The sequence below is a fragment of the Octodon degus genome, unplaced genomic scaffold (genome assembly GCF_000260255.1).
Source record: "Octodon degus isolate 3935 unplaced genomic scaffold, OctDeg1.0 scaffold00146, whole genome shotgun sequence".
Taxonomy (NCBI): Eukaryota; Metazoa; Chordata; class Mammalia; order Rodentia; family Octodontidae; genus Octodon; species Octodon degus.
The window spans coordinates 1873408-1874983 of NW_004524722.1; positions in this window are offsets into that span (position 1 = coordinate 1873408).

Genomic DNA, 1576 nt, shown 5'->3' on the forward strand with positions numbered 1-1576 from the left:
TGAATAACCACTGAGAAGACAACAATATGCAATGTATTAATTATTGAAACTGTCCTACTAATCAGTTTTGAAACTGTCTCATTGCTATTTGTTTCTCAAAATTATTAAAAAATAAAATAAGTAGCTATTGATATTTTGATTGAGATTACATTAAATCTATGTAACAGCTTTGGAAGCATGACCATTTGCACTACATTGGTTCTGCCTATCCAAGAACATGGGATATTTTCCCATTTTCTGATATCCTCTTTGATCTCCCTTTTCAGTGTACTGTAGTTTTTTATGTGTAGGGCTTTCACTTGCTTTATTAGATTGGCTCCTAAGTATTTCATTTTTCTTGACACTACAGTGAAAAGTGTTGTTTTCCTAATTTATTTCTCAGTGAGTTTGTTATTCATGTACAGAAGTGCTGTTGATTTTTTTTTTTTTTTTCAGATGGGATCACTCTGTAGCTCAGACTGGCCTTGAGCTCATGGCAATCCTACTACTTCGGACTCCTGAGTACTAGGAGCTACTGATTTTTGAGTATTGACTTAATATCTTGCTATGATAATAAATTTGGTTACTAATGGTAGGAGTCTTTTGGTGTTCTGTTTTGTTTTGTTCTGTTTTGGGGTACCAGGAATCAAATTCGACCTCACACTAGCCAGGAAGGTGTTGTGCCACTGAGTTATATTTCCAGCCCTTGTTGGAGTTTTTGATATCTTCTATTTAGAAAATCAGGTCATCAACAAAAAATGACAATTTGACCTCTTCCTTTCCTATATATTTATATTGCCTTTTTTCTCTTGTCTAATTTCCCTGGCTAATATTTTCAGAAGTATATTAAACAGGAGTAGTATTGTTGGGTATCCTTGTCTTGTTTCTGACTTTAGAGTTATTAATGTAGGAGTCTCTTGATAGAACTTTTTATTTTTTTATTTTTTGTTTATTTTTTGGTTTTTTTGATAGAATTTTTTAGATGTATATATAGAGGATCACATGATTTACAAACAGTGATAATTTAACTTCTTTTCATATGGATACTTTTTTTATTTCTTTCTCTTAGTTAATGGTTCTGCCTCACGTTTTGAGAATCTATTGAATAGGAAGCAGTGTTAGTGGAATTCTTGTCCTGTTCCTGATGTTAGAAGGAAATTTTTCATTTTTTTCCCACTTGATATGACATTGGCTATTGGTTTGTCATAAATTGCTTTTATCATATTGAGGTAAGGTTTTTCTATAATTATTTTCTTCAGTTTTTTTGTTGTTGTTGTTGTTAATGAGTGGATGTTGGATTTTGTCAAGGGCTTTTTATGTCTATTGAGATGACCATGTGATTTTGTTCTTGTTTTTATTTACATGATTATATTACATTTATTGATTTGCATAAGTCAAACCATCCATAAATCCCTTGGTGAATCCTACTTGGTCATAATATATGATTTTTTTGATAATTTGTTACATTCTGCTTGTCTGTATGTTGCTTATTAAAGAGATTGGCCTGTAATAATCTTCTTCTTCTTCTTCTTCTTCTTCTTCTTCTTCTTCTTCTTCTTCTTCTTCTTCTTCTTCTTCTTCTTCTTCTTCTTCTTCT